The sequence below is a fragment of the Bactrocera latifrons genome, unplaced genomic scaffold (assembly GCF_001853355.1).
Source record: "Bactrocera latifrons isolate USDA-ARS-PBARC rearing strain unplaced genomic scaffold, ASM185335v1 scaffold_205, whole genome shotgun sequence".
NCBI classification, from domain to species: Eukaryota; Metazoa; Arthropoda; class Insecta; order Diptera; family Tephritidae; genus Bactrocera; species Bactrocera latifrons.
In genome coordinates, this window is record NW_017535575.1 from 23,780 (window position 1) to 46,363 (window position 22,584).

The window sequence follows — 22,584 nt, forward strand, 5'->3', positions numbered from 1 at the left end:
AATTTCCCGGTTTATACTTTTTTTAAATTAAGTATTATATTTTAAATTATAATACTGTTTACATTTGGTAGATCTTATGCCAATAAGCTCGCTATATATACATACAAGTACATATATGTATATGTATTCCCTTATTTAGGTGTTTAAAATTTTGAAAAAAAAAATTCAATAAAAGATCGCTTTGTATCTACTTGCGGGACAATTCGAACTGAAACGATACATAAGATTTTACATTAATACTTGTTTAAATGATTAATTAGAAYAAATTCATCAGAATCTTATTTTCCTCTTTCAAGTTACTTCATCATTTATTTTCAAATAATGATATAAGTAAATGAATATATAAAAATATGTTTTTGACTTTTAAATGTTTATTTATCAAATGGACATCATATTATACCTTTCTTGTCTAYGTTGTTTAATCTGTTAGCGTCAACTAAAGCAAATAGTTGTTCTCTGAATTAAAAGCAAATTAAGAAAAAAAAAGCATTTAGGGAGTGAAGCTCGAAATTCAGAAATCTTCATATATATAATATATAAACTTCTGCATACACAGATTCAAAGAACTTTTTATTCGTAAACAATAGCACATACAGCAGTACATACATATGTACATAGKCCAGCCTATAAGTAGGATATAAACTTGCCAGTTCGGAGTGTGTATGTAAGCTTACGCATTTCTGTATCCGCACTCGTATATTATAATAATGCGGATAAAGAGATACAATTTCATTGATATTGCCTAAAAGTCCAATATAAAAAGATTTATGACACCGTCAGTCAAAAGATGAAGATGCCTTTGGACTCGCGGTGCGCCACACCTCACGTTATACCGCTTCTCGTTCTCGCTTTTCGTTCTCTTGCCCAACCCAATTTTGATGTTGCTTAGCTAACTGTCAATGCTTATAAGTTGCGTCTTTCGGCTTTATTTTCGTCGTGCTTATCGCAGCTCAAAGGGTCGGCACTTTTTCGCTGCAGGCCATGTGGCCATCAGATGACCATGTGTGTTGTTGGCAGTGAGCTTTTGGAATGAGATATGAAAAATGAGGTAGGACTGTACGCGATTGTAACCAAGACTTATTCTTCTGCCATTGCTCAAGTTCTGCATCATTCATATCGTTTTCTTTTTTGTTATTTGTTCAGAATTTATTTTGTGAATTGTTCAATTTTTGTTAGTAAAATGTATTATTTTGCCGACAGCAATATAGCCGGGCTCCCTTCTAAATTGTATTTTCAGAGGATTCATGYTCTACCAGAATATTATTATCATATACATAAACGCCGATTCCTAATCATAATGCCATTCTTGACACTTAAAGATGTCAACCGGCCAAATTACCCAGATATCATAAGCATGCACGTGTCTCTTTTTCAATCGATTTTTTATTTGATAGTAATTATAAGAATGGATAAAAAAATACCAGTTTCTTTACTTTTGATTACTAAAACAATAATTTAAGTATTGAACATTTTTAGCAGATGAGCAATAAGGCATATCACTAGGAAATGGTTGAAAAAATTATTAGAATATTAAAAGCCGTACGATTACATTAATACGGGATAAAATGTATTATAAACAAGTAAGGAAGGGCTAAGTTCAGGTGTCACCGAACATTTTATACTCTCGCATGATAAAATGATAATCGAGATTTCATATCCGTCATTTACATATTTTTTTATTTTTCTGTAAAATTAATTAGATTAGGTTAGGTTAGGCAATGAGTTCTTCGTGTTCAATATCAGGGACCTTGAAAAGTTATAGTCCGATCACGACAATTTTTCCACAAGGGATACCTCAGCTCAAATACCGTATTTGTGTAAATTTTTATTCCGCTATCATCATTGGTTAATAATGTATATATTATACAGAGAAGGCATCAGATGGAATTCAAAATAGCGTTATATTGGAAGAAGGCGTGGTGAATTTCATTGAAATCGGCCGAGTAGTTCCTGATATATGGTTTTTGGTTCATAAGTGGGCGACGTCACGCCCATTTTCAATTTTTAAAAAAAAACGCTGCCTGGGTGCAGCTTCCTTCTGCTATTTCTCCACTAAAATTTAGTGCTTCTGACGTTTTTTGTTAGTCGGTTAACGCACTTTTAGTGATTTTCAACATAACCTTTGTATGGGATCCGATTTCTTCCATTTTTGAACTATACATGGAAATTCCTGAAGGAAACGACTCTATAGAGTYTGGTTGACATAGCTATAGTAGTTTCCGAGATAAGTTACAAAAAACTTAGTAGGGGGCCACTTTTCCAAAAAAATTACGTCCACATACGCCCTCTAATGCGATCCTTTGTGCCAAATTTCACTTTAATATCTTTATTTATGGCTTAGTTATGACACTTTATAGGTTTTTGGTTTGCGCCATTTTGTRGGCGTAGCAGTGGGCCGATTTTGCCCATCTTCGAACTTAACCTTCTTATGGAGCCAAGAAATACGTGYATCAAGTAACATCATGATATMTCAACATCCAGACATCCGGATTTCAACTCTACTCGTCACCATGATCACTTTGGTATATATAACTCTATATCTAACTGTTTTCGTTTTAGGACTTACAAACAACCGTTATGTGAACAAAACTATAATACTCTCTTTAGCAGCTTTTTTGTGAGAGTATAAAAACTTGTTGTGTAGACTATTGAAAATGTTCAATTTACAGATTTCTGACACATCACAATAAACGATGTCATTCTGCTTAATGGAAAAAGTAACTATTTRATTAGTAAATATGTTAAAGGTTTTGGGGTATGTAACCAGCCGGGTTACCCTTTTCGTTATGACTTAACGGTTCATTCAAACAACTCAGTTGAATGAGTTTTATTTTAAGAGAGCACCAATCCAGATTGSAACTTGTCTTACTGTAAATTATACAAAAAAATGTGGCGGCTTACAGAAGGCTTCCAGACCGGAGCATACTCTTGTAGAACCCCCAAAGGTGATCTAGTCACCGAAGCCCAGAGCTTACTTAAATTATGGAGGGAACACTTCTCCAGGAGAAGGTGACCCCGATTCCCCAATCGATGACGATGGAGCAGACGTTCCTTTGGCCGACAAGGAAGAAGTTCGAATAGCAATTACCCGTCTGAAGAACAACAAAGCGGCGGGGTCGATGGATTGCCGGCGGAGCTATTGTTGTTGTTGTTGTTATAACGATTATCAGTCTCCGTTGGGATGGTGAGGGTATCAGTCTTGTCGTCGATGTCATCTAACGGGAGGCCCAGGAAAGGCCGGCCGAGCWATTCAAACACGCCGGCGAAGAACTAATAAGGAGCATGCATCAGCTTCTTTGTAAAAAATGGTCGAACGAAAGCATTCCCAATGATTGGAAATTAAGTGCCCAATCCACAAAAAAGGAGATCCCACAATCTGCGTTTTGGGTGAAAGATTAAAGCCCACCGTCGACAAACTGATTGGACCTTATCAGTGTGGCTTTAGACCTGGAGAATCAACAAGCGACCAGATATTCACCATGCGCCAAATCTTGGAAAAGACCCTTGAAAGGAATCCACCACCTTTTCGTCGATTTCACAGCTGTTTTTGACAGCACTAAAAGGAGCTGCCTTTATGCCGCGATGTCTGAATTTGGTATCCCCGCAAAACGTTGAGCAATACCAAAAGCTCCATCAGAATCGGGAAGGACCTCTCCGAGCCGTTCAATACCAAACGAGGTTTCAGACARGGCGATTCCTTATCGTGCGATTTTTCAACCTGCTTCTGGAGAAAATAATTCGATCTGCAGAACTAAGGTACCATCTTCTTCAAGAACGTACAGCTGCGGGCGTAYGCCGATAATATTGGTATCATCGGCCTCAACACCCGCGCCGTTAGTTCTGCTTTCTCCAAACTGGACAAGGAAGCAAAACAAATGGGTCTGGCAATGAACGAGGGCAAGACGAAATATCTCCTGTCATCAAACAAACAGTCGTCGCACCCGCGACTAGGCTCTCACGTCAATGTTGACAGTCATAACTTTGAAGTCGTAGATAATTTCGTCTATCTTGGAACCAGTGAGAACACCACCAACAATATCATCCTGGAAATCCAACGCAGGATAACTCTTGCCAACAGGTGATTCTTCGAACTGAGTGGGCAATTGAGAAGCAAAGTCCTCTCTCARCGAACAAAAACCAAACTCTATAAGTCACTCATAATTCCCGTCCTGCTATATGGTGCAGAGGCTTAGACGCCGTTGTTAACTCGGCTACAATCGCKTAAGCGGTGTCTACGCCAATTAAGAAGATATGAAGAAGAAGTTTATACGTTCCACATATTAACCCTTTATAGCATCATATGACAGATATGTTACAAACCCTTTTAGAGGGTACAAAACATAGGAAAATTAATTTTTCCCTTTTTAGTGTGATGTAGCAGCACTGTAGCAGCACTGTCACACTCCGTATTTTTCAATTTTAAAATTCTCTGGTTTTTTATGTATTGGCATCACTTATAAAACGGTACTTTCTTTTTCGCTGTGGTAAAGTTAGCGAACGCACGTGCTTGCAATTACCGAAAAGAYACAAATAAGAAAATTTTCAGTGTTTTAATAAAATATTTAGTGGAAAAGTCCAGGTAAGTTCACTATTATGTTTAATTTCTATAAGATAATTCGGAAAATGTTCACTAATACAATATATAGTGAAGTTTAGGTTTGTACCATTTCTGTAACATTGAGTAATAAGGGTCACTAAAAATTTGTTTGTGTTGATTTCTTATAGACTTCACCAGAATGGCGTCTCGTAACTTATCTGCTGATAAAATTCTTGAAGAGTTGATGAATTATGAAAGTAGTGAAGATGGGTTCGAAACTGACGATTATAGCGTTACAGCTCCCGATTTTGATCCTGATGGCGATACAAGTTCAGACTTTGAATTCGATAATGAGCAAAATGGTGCTCTTTTGGAAAACGAAAGGGAAGATATTGACGTTCGCTTAGACTAATCAGCCATGCCTACAAATCGATCGTCACGTCGCCTTAAACCAAAAATGAATGTAGTCTGGAARAAAAAGAATGTTGAACTACACGAACATCAAATACGTTTCACTGGAGAGGAAGAACTGCCTGCTGATATTTTGGATTTGGAAACACCCATACAGTTTTTCCTAAATATATTTCCTCTTGAATTAATCAAAGATATTGCGCAACAAACTAACCTATACATAAAGGAAAAGGATCCCAACAATAGTTTCCATGTATCCGAAATCGGCGTTCAACAACTTATTGGGATAACATGCATGATGTCTTTGGTGCACCTCCCGAGAGTGACGAAACATTGGAATAACGMAATCGGTACACCTTTCATAAAGGAAACAATGGCAGCGAATAAGCTTGAAAAATTGAGACAATGTGTTCGCTTTAATGACAATTCTAAGACGCTTTCTCATGATCATCCCCAAGCTGATMGACTTTTTAAAATTTGACCAATATTGGCAAAACTAAACTAAACTTGCAAAAAAATCCCGCTACAAAGTCAGCTAAGTGTAGATGAGCAAATTTGCTCCACCAAAGCTCGACGTAACCTAAAACGATATAACCCTAAAAAGCCGAAAAAATGGGGATTTAAAATATTTGTACTTTGCGACACTAACGGATTCGCGTATAGTTTTGAAGTGGAATCTGGAACCGAAAATATTTTGAAACCCGGAGAACCAGATTTAGATGCTGCTTCAAATGTTGTCATGAGAGTGGGCAGAAATATTCCAAAGAACCAAAACTATAAATTTTATTTCGACAACTATTTCACGTCATTGTCACTATAGAATACATGGCCAAGGAAGGAATTCTTAGTTTAGGAACAATACGACGAAATAGGATACCTGACTGTAAACTGCCAACAGATAAGGATATTTCGAAAAAGAGTAGTGGTCACAGCGTAGAATATGTTGGAAATGTACGAGGAATAGATATAGCCACCGTTGTCTGGAAAGACAACAAAAGTGTAACTCTTGCTTCTAATTTCGCTGGTGAGCTACCGAAGTCTACAGTACGCCGCTATGATAAGGCGAACAAAAGGTACATAGATATTGAAAGACCTTATATTTTAGCCGAGTATAATCGGCCCAAGGGTGGAGTTGATCTCATTGACAGCATCATGGGCCGCTATAAGATATTGTTAAGAAGCAAGCGATGGCACGTTCGTCTATTTTATCACTTTTTAGACCTTGCAATGCCTAATACTTGGCTCTTATAAAAAAGAGATCATAAAGAAAAAAAATTAGATCTGCTGATTTTCGTTTAGAAGTTGCCACGGTGTTGTGCAAATTGGGTACAAAGTTCCCTATGAAACGAAGAGGAATTGAAGCGGAGATACAATCTAAAAACCATAAGGGCCCAGCCCAACATGTTCCTCCTATGGCAGCTAGACAAGATGAAGTTGGACACTGGCCGGTACGGGCAGAACAACGAATTCGTTGCAAGCGTCCAGGATGTGTTGGAGTATCACAAACGGTATGTGAAAAATGTGGTATGGCTTTTTTGTTGTTTTTCACCCAAATAAAAAAAAAAATTTTTAAACTATAAAACACGTATTTCATTTCTATCCGAAATCTATTACAAACGATACAGTTTTTMCGTTTTTACTTAGTTGAGTTATAAAGGGTTAAAATTTTCATTACACCTCAATTCAAATATTTTTCCGGATATTTCAGCAAATTTTGATGTTTCAAGTCTCTACATTATGAATTTATTCATGAAAGTAGGGAAGAGGCTCTTGTTTTTGATTATTGCATATTTTCTATTTTGATCAACCATCGTCTTACTTGTATAAAAATTTACCTTTCCATTCGGGATAGGTTCTGTGCACTTTATTGGGCATTCAAACATTACTCACAAGTGCTATACAGAAAAAATGCGAAAAAATTTACAGAAAGTTTTATTAAAAATCAAACGAAATTTCACGGTGCAATTAATGGAATTCTTTCTCTGATTTTCAAGAGTTATTGGCTTGTTGAGAAGCAATGGTGCACTAAAATCTCAGAAATCGGTATAATTTACTAGTGAAAGTAATGGGAAGGTATGTATCTGCGCCAAACAAGTTTTCTAAAAATGAGCTCTATGATCAAATTAGGAATCAAAAAAACTAGGCCGTGGACAGGCAAGCATATGGTTTTAATTACAGTCGTCGAAACATGTAGTAAGGAAAAATTAAATTAGGAAATAGTTTTTAACAAACTTTGAGACTGTACAAGCAAATKTAAGGATCAACTTTGACTAACCTCGATAATATCTCTGAATACATTTTCGAATAATTTATAGAAGTATAATTTAAATTATACTAATGTTCAATGAGAACAGTTTTACCATGATCAAAAATAATGGATGAAATGTATCAAGGTTGATGGCATCACCATTGCCAACAAGAAAATACTAATAAACGGAATATTATTAAAATATAACATTATTCGACTGAAAAAACAGATATTATAAATAAAAATCTTATTTTTTAGGGCTTCGAATTTTTGTAATCTATAAAGGTAAGAAATAGCACCGATAAAACGAAATACCTATTATCGTTGACCAAAAGTTCCCTCTGGGCTGTGGTCTTTACTCAATCTGTTACTGAAGCTGTATAAACAGGTACGGTTAAGAACATTATAACACAAAACTTGTCGACTTTAACGTGAGCTTGAAGTGAATATTTTAATTTACTACGTACACTTTGAATGGACTTGCAAGCTGAATTCTGTGATTTTCAACCTCTCTTTTCATATTTTAATTTACGTTAATACCCTATATGAGCTCTTTCGATTTTCGACTTTATTTATGAAAAAGTAGATCCTGTCTCGCGTAGCTGTGGCTATGGTATACTCTTTTATTAAGTATTATTATATTAAACTATTTAATACCGTGAAAATATTATTTGAAAATATACACTAAAACAGAGAAAGGGAAGCAAAGAGTTGAACATGTAATGTTTTGATTTTTGATTTTTAACAAAAAGAAAATATAAGCTGTCCTMTCTTTAAAGTTTGATCAAACCGAATACAGTATGTTGATGTGGTTTGATTAGTTTTACACAATATGAATTTTTAAGAAGTTTGCTTTCTTGGCGACGGACGAAACGCATACCATCACTTTGGTCTCATCACTGAAGAGAGCCATTTTTCACCTGCTTATCGTCCATTCTACAATATAATCTTTAGCGAACTGCAATCGTCTTAGTTGSTTACGTTTGCATATAAGTGATTTCTTCGCGGATCGTAACTGCGTTAATCAGCATCATTCAGGTAACGAGAGACCGTTATTGAGCAGATTGTTAACCCAAGCTCCTTTACCGATCATGCAGAGCTTTTAAATGGAAACTTTTTGCCTTTCGTATAAATGCGCCGTCAGTTTTTTCGCGAGATTGCCGTACATTTTAATTTTTTTAAATTTTTTCTTTATATAATCAAAAAAGAAAGAAAAATTGCATTACACCTTTCAAAATATGTGCTGCAAATTTAAAAACAAGAAACAAAAAGAAATTCAAAGGAAAAAGTTGCAAATGTTTTGTATGTACTATAGGTATATGAGTAAAAAAAGCAACTGTAAATGCACTGCAAGCATTCATTTCATTGATTTTTCTTTTGATACACTCTTTAAATGGTGACCTTCCTGTCCCTCTCTTGAGTGTCTTTCCTTTTATTCCATTTTTTTTAATTCGGTTTTTGTTCTTGTTGTTACCTTAATCGTGCATGTTTAATAGCAATCAGTCAGTTTGATCAGGCGAGTCAATAAATAAAATAAACAACTGCATTACTGCTGTTATTGACGCTCACTTTGTCGCCATTGTTTTTGTATTTCGTACTGATGCATTCGTTGTGAAGCGCGTGGCACGGTAGCACGTATGTGTGAGTATTTTTGCTCGCCCTCTTTTCATGAGTTTTGGTGTAAAAAACATATGACAATTTTAAAAGCAATTCATCAAACACAATTATGAATTTTGTCTTTTCTTAGGTATATAGTGGATTTTACACACGGGAAGTGTTTCGGTTTTCAAATGCAGCGTGCAATTTGAATTTTAAGTTTTTAGTAGTAGTAGAGTATATTGTATTGTCAAATATTTTGTGGAAAAATATTAACATCTTTTCCGTAATAACTTTATATTCATACATTTTCTAACAATTTGTAAAAATTTAGGAGTTGGAAAATTTTCAGGATAAATCTTGAAATTTTTTTCTCATATCTGTTAACTTACTATCATCATAAATAAGACTCGTTTCTACCAGTTCGATAAATATATACATACATATGTTTTTATTTATATAAAGTTTGATAGAAAGACCGAAGTCAACAATGGATAACAAATTTTGGACTATTATTTTACGTTTTTTAACTCACTGTTCGACCAATTTTCTACGGTTTATGTGTACATTTTGACAACGCAATATTTAAACTAATGTAGTTCACTAAACCTGTTAGGAGTTAGCGCATACTCACTTTTAGAAAACCAAGAATTTATATTATAGAATATATTATAACATTAAATGAAGTACATTACAACAATGAGATTTCACTGTGCGACATCAAATAAAAAATAAAAATGTTTGATTCAAATACTAGTAGTAACTTCATAAAGGAAACCTGCTGCTGAGAATAATTTACGTTTAACAATACCAAACAGCACCTTCTGTATACGATTTGCAAAAATTAGAMACAATTCATATCATTTCGGAATAACTTTCAGAATTATAAAAACTGTGCAGACTTTTTAAATATATATATTGAGTTAGCACACTAAGCAGAATCTTAGTTTTATCCATTACAGTAACGGTTTAGTAAACTGTTCAATAGAAAACTCAAACCTTTGGTTATGTTGTTGGGTGCTGTTGAGTTCTTCAATGTGCCTTGTAATTTATGTGAGAAATAAGGACGTGTGAAAAACGACAATGGCGAAAGAAGTAACATGGCTCATCCGTCAGCGACCTTACTTTTGTTGTTACTGCCGCTAGCTCTCATAAAGAGATATAATAATGTAATTCGTCACACTTAAAGCAGACCACTGCCCGCCATCTCGCTTACACTACTGTAGTGTCAAACAAATATATCACTACCCCACTCGCACATAGCCATCCATCTTTTACGCCATACAAAACGGCACTCTCCGCCCAACCGAGCTGCTGATCAACACATTCGACTGACAGCTGCCGCACTGCACAGAGAATAGAAATGCTTTATGAGCTCGGCTCCTCCCTTTGCGATACTGCCTTGCTTTTGCCAATTGGATTGCCCGAGGAGGTAGGTATGACGGGGTTGAGAAAACATTTTTTTGTTGGTGGTGTTTCTACCAAGCTCACATCGTGGCTTCGATTTGCTCTCTTTATTTCAAGAGTTTTTATCGTGCTCACCGTGGTATAGAGCTAGCTGTATATATTATTTCTGCAGGAAGAGAGCTACACTTTCCGATGTTTAGTGGGTTCTCTCAATGGCTGTTGATTACTTTACGACTTCAGTTGAGTGAATGAGCAGCGAATAAATGAGAGGATATTTAGCAGTTCTTCGTTGTAAATGTGTTTGTGAGTATGACATTGGGTGCCCTTTGATGTATTGTTTTKTTGTTGTATGACGGAGTATTTATTATTGTTTATGACTATTATTGTTCTGCCGACGGCAAAAGCACTAATTTTGATATCGTTTCGAAAAATTAGGGTGTTATACGTATATGGTATCATACTCAGTTTTAATTTGGTGAATAGTGCTTTTATCAATTAAAGTAATCGGTATATTGAAGTACTCCAGATGAACTAAATCTCTAAATTACGAATGACAAATACACAAACAAATGTACCTTTTCCATCATTCCATAATTTGAAATACAATTAAACATTGAAAATTAATTTAATTGATTGTAAAAAAGCATTATTCATTTCTCAATAGTATTAGAAAAAAAWATATATATATTTTTATTAAATATTTAATTAAGGGTTCAAAAAATATTTATTAATTACTTTTCATCAAATTTTTTATATAAAAAATATATATGAATATGTACATAAGTATGTACAAATACTCGAGTATGCTTCTRCAAATTGATATATTATTAGATGTTGTCTTATTGAGGTGATTGGCAACTGCTGAATGAAGTTCTAACAAGCAATAAACAGTAACGCACGACTGCTTATGTTCGTATGTAATACTGTTCTATGCACATATGTATGTACATATGTATATCATTCCATTAAGCTTTCTTGTTTATTGACAGTTCTAAATTTTACTCAAATTTCGAGAGTAAATAAATTGGTTTTGGAAGCCTTCTGGGTTATTCAAGAAAATTGAGAGCGTGGAATCGTAGACACCAGCTTCTCTGCAAGGAAGAAAGAGAAATGAGTATAAGTATTAGTGATTGCTAATAAATAGAATGCCGTTAAGTTTGAGTGTTTATATCTATCAAAATAGTTATTATGTACAATAGGGTTATCCAAATTATTAAATAATAAATATCACAAAATTTTTCGTTGTTCTATTTAAAATATACAAATAATACGCGTACAAATTAATACATAACTCTTCCATTTCGTTAATTAAAACTTTTATAACTCGAATGACTAGCAAGCTCTTAACAAATTTATGAAAACAATTGGTTTTTCTTTGATGAAAACTATTACGAGCTTTGTTATGAATTTATACCTGTTTCATATACATACATATGTGCATAATTGCAATCATTTAAATGTAATATCTTTAATTTTCTTTGATGTGACGGTAACAGAAAGAAACGCGATCACCTTAAAGCTGGCAAATGGAACAGTTCATTGTGAAATAACGATATATAAAAATATTTTTTTGTAAAAAACAATACCACTACAACAGAGAGGAGTACAAACACATTCAAATAATAAGACTGTAAAAGTCTAAACCGGACCAAAAAGAGACTTCACTAAGGCAAAGATCTCACAAGTTGCAGAAACTACCAAAGAGTGAAATATACAATCAAAATAAAAGCAGTTTCTGTGTCATTGCTCGGACACACAAGCGATAAGCAAAGTGAGAGCCAAATGTGTATGAACATATTGTCAAACTATAATACCGGCTACTCTTAAAAGGGTGCATCCCCAACCTTTCAATGTACAGAAACTCACATAAATTTCAACAACCAATGAAACAAAACCAAAACAAAGAAAAATAAAACTCAGTTTAATTGAGTTGATTGCTCACTCGCTCATTGCTCTAGTTGTTGTACTCTGGTAAAAAAAAGAAACAAATTCACACGATAAATTTCGCCAATTTTCTCGGAGTACATTTTTGGTATCCAGTGCGTACTTTATTGCTTCGGCGCGCTGCCTTCGACGTAGCGTGGCCACTGAACATGTAAAATTGAAAAGCTGTGCCGCATTCAGCGTTTGCTGCCGAAGAAGAGTGTTGCTACAAAATGACATAGAAAAATAGTACCCGAAGCCGAACAGCGGCAAAAGCAATGCCTTAGATTTGAAAGCATTGTTGTGTTGTCGCTCGTAATATAAGCATTAGTGGACCAAACAGACTGTTGCGACGATCGCTCAGTTTTGTGGTTATCTTTCTAATAAGAATATTTCTGATGTATCTACTTCCGCTGCTCGCATCGACGCTTACACATTCGTCACCGCAAACGACGCTGCTAGCAGAATTTGACGATTTCAGTTTTTGCTTTTCAAATTTTCCTTTTTTTTTTGTCACTTGGCATAGCTTTTTACTAAGGGGTAAAGGGAAGGATTCCACTTCTGTGAGCTGCTAGCGAAACTTGGGAGTGTTGTTGATTCATTTGACTTTTTTGCTTCTCTATGCGTTAACTGTCTCTGTTGTTGATAATATCAAAATGCCGTTGTTGTTTATTTCTCTCCCCTATATATTACCGTGCCGTAGCTAGCGACAACGCTGGGGCCGCTCGCGATATCGTTAAGCTGCCTCAGTTGCTGCAGCTGCTACTGCTGCTGCGGGCTGTCTGCTCACTTCTGCTTACTCGCGCAGCCGTATGCCCAGACAGACCGTTTTCACATACATACATATAGCTGCCGCGCTCGTAAATATGTGAAGTATATGCCTTGAATTGAATGCTTTATGGGTTTAGTTTGATAGAAGTCGTAAAGAAATCAACATCAACATCATCTACAATACACATRGAGAAATTACCCCAAAAAATAATAATAACCGTTGGCAATAACAATAAAACAAACCGATTCTCTTAAGTAGCAAATTCCACTTGACGTGTGAACCAATGAACGGTATAATAACAATCGTTTTAATTTGCTGCACACACACAGTGAATTGGTTACCGCCGTGCAAATCATTTCATTTTCAAGGTCATTAAATTATAAAAATTTTACAAAAGGGACTTACCAAATAACATCTGCTGTTTAAGTCGAAGTTGTCCGGGTGGCATAAGTAAACTGTGTACACGAAGGAATCTGCTTCCATGGTCGGATAATAGTTGCTACCAAAATATTAGTCAAAAGGAACATCGGTTCTCAAAACATCTTTACTATGTCTACTATTTCGTTACAATCCGCAAATCATCTTCCAAGTGGGCGAGACTTTAGGGTAATGTAGACAAAAGCTGAACAAATGAATTAGCAGTTATCATAAAAATTAACGCAACGAAATCGTAAAACTTGTACAGTGTTGAGCAGCGACAGAGCGGTTAATAGCTTGTTTAAAGGGCGYAATTGCGGTTTTTGCAGCGAATGTTATTATATTACGCTCGGAGTATTAGTTCAGCCTGCAGTGTTGTGTTTGTAGTGGTAACGGTGCGTTTTATTAATAGTAAATATAATATATAAGCCATAAATAAAAGATAGATAGCAGATTACCTAACTATCACATAGAATCTTATATACGTGAACGGATAATTGTTGAAAAGCGTTATTCAAAAATAGTATAAATTGAAAAGTGCAATAATACGACAAATCTTTTTAAAAGTACTCTACTTATTATACGAATTAAAATTTTGGAGTGACATCAGCAGAAAAGGGATTACTAAATTGTGCCAATACAAAACATAAAATGGTTCCAGAACATGTAATCAACTACTGGTACAAAATTATTTAAATAATTCTAAATATATTTAGAATAAAGTCCAAAGTGAAAACCTAATGCCAAATTCTATTCTTAAATTGTTTTCTCCACCAATGCATATAACAATATAAAGTTTGTATTGATGTAATCTTCTCACCCACAATTCTAGTCGTTGATTATAAGCAATATTTTACAAACATATTTATATACACATCACAGTTATTTATTATTACAACCATAAAATATAAGTGGATAAAGAAATGGATTTCAATCTAAAAAATTATCGGTACTCTACTATCAATTAAATAAGACGATGAATTAACTAAAAATTTTACGAGATTGCCAATGTTAAGCGACTTTCAGGATATACTGCGAAATGATAAGCATATTGGCGTGTGGCGCGCAATTGTAGCAGTTTAAGAAACGCTGTGATCTCTTATACTTTGGTAATTCCTAAACCCATGTACATTGTGTTGAAAATTTTCAATAATATAACTATATATTATTAATAACGTAAGTGTGTTTGAAGAAAGAAAAATAAATAATTTCGATAAAAAGCAAAGTAGAAGAAGAATCGAAAAATTGGAGTYTATGCAAGACGAAGCACATATAGTCTATGATATTCAAAGGTAAGTTTTAAAAAAGCTAATGTATAGTATATATTATAGTTAATAGCTCGTATGTCGAGATTTCAAATAACAATACTCGCGTAATATCCATTTAACTACGTAAATTATTATCATCCATTTCATCTAATCGTTCGCGATGATGGCTAGGCTAACTTATGTTCTATGGCTGGTTTTAAGATTATCGTGAGTGATATACTAAGTAGAGACCTATATGAAGCATTTCAGTTATTAATCTCCGTATGACAATCCGTCGTGATCCCATTACAGCTTTTTTACTTAGACTTCTAAAGCTATAAGATCAAAGGCATTTCAACAATAAAATGTTCAGATGCGTCACTACTATTCTTCCAAACAAATTATACAACTGACACCGATATGATTTTTAACTTTACCGCTTGGCTACGAATTAAATATTGAACGATTGAATTCCTTGCAACTAGCGATAGCGAACATGTGTAAAGACATAGACCTCATTATATCTCTTGGGCTATACCCCGGCCAACAACGCAAGCGTGAGAAGTCGTACAGCGTCTAAGCATTCCAAAACTCATTTCGGGGGCACATTGTGACAGTCCAGGGCTAATAAAGCCACTCTAATAATGGAAAAGCGGAAATGCACATAGTCAGGTAGTTACTGGAGCAATTTCGCGGAAATCAGAGCGTAAATTTCGATACGGTCATGTATGAGTACTTTTAGCTCATCAACTCAAATACAATATTGATCAATTATGTCCTTTTTAATCCATCACATTCGAATTTTTATACTCTCGCAACAAAGTTGCTAAAGAGAGTATTATAGTTTTGCTCACATAACGGTTGTTTGTAAGTCCTAAAAATAAAAGAGTTAGATATAGGGTTATATATACAAAAGTGATCAGGGTGACGAGTAGAGTTGAAATCCGGATGTCTGTCTGTCCGTCCGTCCGTCCGTCCGTCTGTCCGTCCGTCCGTGCAAGCTGTAACTTGAGTAAAAATTGAGATATCATGATGAAACTTGGTACACGTATTTCTTGGCTCCATAAGAAGGTTAAGTTCGAAGATGGGCAAAATCGGCCCACTGCCACGCCCACAAAATGCCGRAAACCGAAAACCTATAAAGTGTYATAACTAAGCCATAAATAAAGATATTAAAATGAAATTTGGCACAAAGGATCGCATTAGGGAGTGGCATATTTGGACGTAATTTTTTTTTGGAAAAGTGGGCGTGGAACCGCCCCCTACTAAGTTTTTTGTACATACCATGGAAACTACTATAGCTATGTCAACCAAACTCTACACAGTCGTTTCCTTCAGGCATTTCCATAAACAGTTTAAAAACGGAAGAAATCGGATAATAATCACGCCCACCTCCCGTACAAAGGTTATGTTGAAAACACTAAAAGTGCGTTAACCGACTAACAAAAAACGTCAGAAACACTAAATTTTACGGAAGAAATGTCAGAAGGAAGCTGCATCCAGGTTTTTTATAAAAATTGAAAATGGGCGTGGCGTCGCGCACTTATGGACAAAAACCATATCTCAAGAAGTACTCACCCGATTTGAATGAAATTCGGTACATAATATTTTCTTAACACCCTGATGAGATGTACGAAATATGGGTTAAATCGGTTTACAACCATGCCTTCTTCTAATATAACGCTATTTTGAATTCCATCTGATGCCTTCTCTGTATAATATATCCATTAGGAACCAATGATGATAGCGGAATAAAACTTTACACAAATACGGTATTTGATGCGGGAGTATAAAATATTCGGTGACACCCGAACTTAGCCCTTCCTTACTTCTTAAATTTATACTTTCAACAACGAAAGCTATTTTTGCATTACCATAATACAGTAAAATCGCTACATTTCTGCTATAAAATCAACTTTTGAAGACTAATACCTTTACAAAGAAGAAAAATAATAGAGAGAATAAGGTCACTTATATTTCGGATTACATTATATTTTAGGCAAACCAATTTTCTTAAATATTGGCTAGATGTGGAACACTTTACTTAACAGACTTTATAACGTTTATATATATATAATAATTTGCCGTCTGTTACCCTTAACTAAATCTGGCATGATAATGTGATAGTTATGTAATTATATTTATATTATTTAACATTTTATYTATGGTAAATAATTTCAAAACTGTTGCTGCTGGCCTATGTTTCTGAAATATATTTGAATAAATTGTTTTCTTAAAAATTGTATATTCGAAAAAAGGCTATTTTCCTATAGCCATGTGCCAGTTTATAAACATTTCGGACAAGAAAACGCTACCCAAAAAAATCTTCTTCCAAATATAAAATATTTAAAAAATACTCAGCAATGAATTTTCTTACCCTTCATTAAAGTATGAAAACCATTTACAATAGCTTTTTACACAATTTGAATTTTACTTACTCGTACAATACATAAGATTTAATTTGGTTTTAATGAACTCCTTGTTAATATTACAAACAGATATAGTTCAAAGGAATACATATCATATTTGCGTACTAAATTATAATCAAAATAAATTGCAAATTGCAAATTTCAAATTAAATTCCATCATTTTGACACTCAATAATTCATAACGACGATATACATTACACACCAATGAACGTTTGAGTAGGATTGCTAGTTGCCTTATACAACAGATCATATGCTTTGAATTTTATTACTCGTATTATTTTGAATTGTTTGTTGTAATTTATTGTTGTACTGGTACTATATTTTGTGTATATATGTATGCATGCATGGACAAATACTCAAACCTGACAATTCTGCAACAAGCTTCATGCAACTGTGACGTAGTTCTGCAGTGCACTGCGTGAAGTTGCAACACGTTTATGATTTGCTGTTGACAGGCTTATTAAGCTCTACAGCCTCTTGGCATAGTGCCCCCCCACCAGCTGCGTTGCGATGCCCTGATATACTCTCGTTGTATACTTGTTTAATGAAATTTTGTGCATCCCTTTATTCGTATGCGTACTACATATACATATCGTTATGCACACATATGTATGAATACTTTGAGGATTTGCACACAGCAATACAATACACCAACTATTTCAGAAGTTATGACCGCTTTGAACTTGGAGCTTTATATTTGAGTTATTAAATGTATGTAGCATAAATGGCAAGGGAATTATTAAACATGTATATGTTTGTGGTAGCAACGGTGTATATGAGAGTTCCATTAGCAAAATTTTAACCTATGTTGCCGTCTTAAAAAAAAAAGTGATATTAAATGAAACTAACACTTTCCTCAAAGTAAGTACATGAAATATTAAAAAAAAAATTGTATAAGCAACATAAACAATATATTTCGATATTTGAGCATCTGTAGTATATTTCTGAAAAAAATATTAACGCGTAATCGAATTTAATGAAAGTGGCAACACTTGCTGCAACTTTGTTCATTGCGCACGATTGCGCAGTGGTCCCACATTTGCAATAACAGTGCAAGCGAAAGGGATAACTTCTGGACATGGGCTGCAAATGTCTGATGTGATAATGAAGGATACTAGCATTGTTAGAGTTTGTCCGTATTCATATATGTACATATATACATAAATGCTCTAACTTTGTCGTACGAATATTTTTTCTGTGACTAGATTTTTACTTTTCATTTATGTTGTGATTTAGATATGTATCCGATGAAATAGTATTCACTAAAATGAGGACATACGGTTATTTTTCGAAAGTTATAAGAAAAATGATATATGGACCTCAGCGTCAGAGTCTCAGGTAAATATGTGAAAAATCTTTCTAAAAGTCGGATTATATATTTTTCTAGAGATAAAATGTCGTGTTACAAATAATGGATAACACCAAAGCTTACTTCCCCAGCTCCCATCTACCTAATATTTGAACTTTCCGTTGAGCTTAAAGAATTTAGTATATCATCTAGTTCCAATAACAGTGTATTGTTGTGCATAACATCAAACAAATCGGGCCACCTCAGCTTAATATAACCGTATTTTATAAAATAAGCAAATGTTTTATCGAAACTAAGTTCCAAAAATGCGTGTGTGATACTAATTAGATTTCTATAAAATAATTTGAATATGAACCGAACTAGTATAGATCTTGGCTTAAATTTAATGGATACGTTCCTCCTATAGATATATAATATATTAAATTTAATTTCAGATAAATATTTCAGAGAATCAAAATGTTGTATTGAAACTAAGTAAGTSTAGAGTAAATAACATAAGTTAACAAGATAGCCAATTTAGGACTGTAATCGATAAGATTTCTTTGAACAATGTCTATTGATTTCATATGCAACATTAGATCTATTCAAATTGCGACATTAATATTTCTTTTTCTGTTTATTTTTTGACTTATTAGCAAACTAAAATGTTCAATATGTAGTTAAAATACAAAACTAATTTATTTTAAATAATCTTATAAAAAAAATCAGCTTTTGAAATATCTTATTTAAGTTTTGCGAGGAAGCTTTGAGTTCGATTTAGTTTTGATATCGACATACTTTCATTTTGATGGCTGTGTGATATGTGCGATATCGCAGTGAACCGTAAACGATTCCTAACTCCGTATAATAGGTAGCAGAAAGTTTCATAGTAGTACAAATTTTGATTTTGCCCGGAATAGCCTTTCTTTACTTGTTTTGATTGTACTTCTTATATTTCGCTAGAACTTTTTGTATCATCAGTAGTTCAGCACTGTGTTCGTCCATTCCCTCCTTGGTCTGCAACTCATTGTCGCCCATATCTTTATGTTATAAATCATTGTCAGTTGTTCAATGTACTGCAATGTCACCATGAGTGGAGCGCTCCCGCTGTGGTTGCAAGTACTTATGTTAAAGCGTTGCAGCCCAACACCAAGCGTCATTAGGAAATAGTAGTGGAACAAAACCTATTCTGTGGAAAAAGCGCGCAAAAAGCACAGTCAACTCAAGCTTTTTAGCATGAAAATAGTCTACTACATCGGACCCWTGAACCAGTCAACTGTAAGTCTCTTAACCCTACAGGGACAATATGCCAGAAATTGTAAACTTTCTTATAATTGTACTAGTTGCTACAGAGTTTCTAGTCTTGTTCAACTAACGGTCGTACGTATTACCTTAAACTAAGGGAGTTAGATATAGGGTTATAAGTTTATATTATATATAAATGATGAAGATGAGGAGAAAAGTTGAAATCGTGGAAGCTGTAACTCGGGTTAAAATTGAGATATCTCGATGAAACTTGGTATGTGGGTTACTTAGTGCAAAATAAGAAGAAAAAATACGAAACATATAAAGTGCCATAATTAAGTACTGAATTAAGATATAACGCTGTTATTTGTTCGACTAAATGATCCCGGTATTCATCTGTTATACTTATTAGAATTAAATGCCCAGGAACAAAAGGACGTTTACAGCTAGSTAATGTGTTTTAATCCATTTTCAAGCAAGTAAAACAACTTTCGTAATTGTCTTAGTTTTATAAATAAGCTCCATCCCGAAAAACTCCAATTAACATATTGTTATACAACTTCGCTGTTTGTGTTAAAAAGAGTTCTCTAWAAGAAAATATTACATAATCATTATCAGATATAATGTTTGGATATTTCTGCGTCAAAGTATAAATTAATCCAAAATCGGAAAATATTCAAATTCTCCTAATTATTAACAAGATGTTTACCTGTTTTACAAATGTAGAAATTATTAAAGGATATAAATTTGTTGAAAAACAAATAAAAAATTACCATAAATGTATTAAAAAACAATATATAAAACATTGAGGGAAGCGTAAGTTTGTATGTAACCGAATATTTCATACTCTTGCAACTTGCAGGCATCAAAGTCAGGGAAATACCTTGAGGTRTAAATCGTTAACCAGAAGATCGGAATTCTGGCAATTTTATGTATGTATATAKATATACTATATATAACTCATACATTGASTGACATATTCGGTATAAAGTTTGGCAATAGCTTGATAAAATGCCTGTTTATGTCTTATGTGGCTCATTTTGATCCGAACGGAAATGTAGACAAGCAAAATGCCCATACATGGGGTTAATCAAATTCATAAATAATCCACGAGACGATACTTCACCCAGAGCAAGTCACTGTATGGTGCGCAGTTTCAGCAAGGTATATTGTAGAGCGCCGAAGATATATCCTGATTACTAGAGCTTGGTTTCAGCAAGATATAGCAAATGCACACCTAGCCCGAAGGACCGGTTAATGCGGAGCTCCAACGAAAATTAAACACACATTTTCTTTTTGTAGAGTTATGTCAAGCAAAAGGTGTTCAAAACAAAACCAAGAAATTTTACTGAATTGAAGCAGTCCAGTAAATTCATAATTGCTATACGTATACGAGGTTTGTACAAGAAGTGCTGTGATTTTTTAAGTTTCGCGGGCTACGTGTATTAGATTTTAATTTTTTTGTGTCGTTATATTGGTACTTTTTATTTGAATATTTATCCCAAAAAATTAATAAAAAATTCTGTCTAAAATTTTGAGTGAAAAGCAAAGTTTGGTGACCGGACGAAAGCCGAATGGTGACTGTTTCATATGGAGAAGCTACCTTTGACAAAATCAGCATTTATTTGAGAATAACGAAAAGCACGCTGGACGACCGAGTACGTCAAGAAAAGATGAAAACATTATTGAAGTCAAGAAAAGAGTATTGATCAGTCGTTGAATCACCATCATAGAATTTGCTGACGAACTTGGCTCGTGTCATGCGATTTTAACCAATGATTTGAAGAATAACGAAAATTGGCTTTTGTATCGTTGCTTGTAGCCAAATACATTACATTAATGGTGCCGCAAACACGGGAAGCTAAACAAGAGTACAAATATTACTTTTTACCTTTTTRAGTGATTTTATTTTAGAAAAAACGGCATCATTGCAATATAACTGGGGTTGATTAATTTGAAAGGAACAATATAGATATTCTAGAATTAAAAACCACTTTCTTTAGAAATACAGATTCTCGATACTTTTTGAACAAACTTCGTATAGGTTTAAATATGTCCGTGTATAGCTTTCGTATACATATACTGAATGCTTTAGTTATTTGACATAACAACTAGGGTAAAAATTAGATCCAAATTTTATCGTTGACCCGGAAACTCAGAAATGAAGTTATCAACACAAACTATCAAATGCAACTGTCTTTGAAAAAATATATTTATATAAGGAAGTTGTCTTCTCTTTCTTCAATCTGACATCGATAGTTTTATTTCACTGACTTCTAATGCCGATTTTTTTCTTTCAAAACCATATACATTACTCACCAGCACTTTTTTAAGCTCAACTTTTAATATTTCCTGTTGGATTCTTCTCACAGTTGAATACACATAGGTTCATCGCAGAGATTAAATTCTGGCGCTGACAGTTGGTGTAYTATACAAGAGCTTTTTGTTAATTTTTTATACCCTGAACAGGGTATATAAAGTTGGTCACGAAGTTTGTAACACGCAGAAGGAAGCGTCGGAGACCCTATAAAGCATATATATAAACGATCAGTATGTTGAGCTGAGTCGATTTAGCCATGTCCGTCCGTCTGTCTGCCCGTCCGTCTGTCTGTATATATACGAACTAGTTCCTCAGTATTTAAGATACATTTTTGACATTTTGTAAACGTCATTTTCTCTTCAAGAAGCTGCTCATTTGTCCGAACTGTCCATATCGGACCTTTGTAATATATAGCTGCCATACAAACTGAGCGATCGGAATCAAGTTCTTGTATGGAAAACTTTCACATGAGATGATAATATAATATACGAAGAAACTTTTCAGATCGGCTTACTATAGCATATAGCTGCTATAAAAACTGAACGATCGGAATCAAATGCTTGCATGGGAAACTTCCTCATTTGACTATCTATCTTTACGAAATTTGGTATGAGTTATTGTTCATAGAAATAATGTAATATCGCAAGAAATTGTTCAGGTCGGCTCAATGTAGCATATGGTTTCCATAGAAACCGAACGATGGGAATCAAGGGCTTACATGGAAAATTTTACATGAATTACTGT

The 22,584-nt window shown here is 34.3% G+C and overlaps 1 protein-coding gene across 5 annotated transcripts in view; it reads left to right on the plus strand.

Moving 5' to 3' along the window:
• The first annotated feature begins 13,051 nt into the window (after positions 1-13,051).
• Positions 13,052-22,584, plus strand: part of LOC108968150 (homeotic protein antennapedia) — a 167,286-nt gene continuing 157,753 nt past the window's right edge. For all 5 annotated transcript variants that reach the window (XM_018931942.1, XM_018931947.1, XM_018931948.1 and 2 more), the window contains exon 1: positions 13,052-14,603. The gene's annotated coding sequence lies outside the window, so the exon portion shown is untranslated. The remainder of the gene's footprint in view (positions 14,604-22,584) is intronic.